We start from the raw sequence: 716 nt of genomic DNA, 5'->3' as shown, positions 1-716 counted from the left end.
CGCTCTTCCGATCTATATATACATACATATATGTATATATGTGGTGTCCCAAAAATCCCTACACACATTGAATGATTATAAAGTTGGTATTAAAATACTTTTCATTGTCCCAATTTTTATCTAATTTAACAGACCTAATTCAATCATTTTGTGAATGTCTGATGTCGAGACATTGCTGATAATACAAAGCAAACATCAAGAATTAGTTTACTAGGTAGTTTTGCGTATCGTCGTTCAATGGAGGTGCTCAATTCATAGAGTATTGCTGGTTTTGTACCGTAAAAATTATCTTATAAGTATCCCCATAAAATGTCTAGTGCTGTGAGGTCCGATAAACACGGATGGTAATCTATTGAACTTTGTGCAATTACCTGCAAAATCTCATCAAGGTAGGCCCTTACGTTACTGTGGAAAATGTTGGGACGCCTCATCCTGTTAGAAATAAAACTCTACATTTTCAAATACTTGATTATCTGGCACTACTGATTGTTGCAACAAATTCAAGTAAATGGGACCAGTACGAATATTGTCAGAAAAGAATAGCCCTTTTGATGATAAGCCGTTACCCCATGACTGTTCTTGGAATGTAACTTTTCCAATGACAGCGAGAGAAAATGCGATGGGCGCTTGATTTTCAAACTCTTATCGCATGACTTATTTGCAGAACAGGTTTTCTTGAACTCTGGCAATACGTATATATATATATATATATATAT

The sequence above is a fragment of the Octopus bimaculoides genome, chromosome 9 (genome assembly GCF_001194135.2).
Source record: "Octopus bimaculoides isolate UCB-OBI-ISO-001 chromosome 9, ASM119413v2, whole genome shotgun sequence".
NCBI lineage: Eukaryota > Metazoa > Mollusca > Cephalopoda > Octopoda > Octopodidae > Octopus > Octopus bimaculoides.
This window is presented reverse-complemented; position numbering follows the sequence as displayed.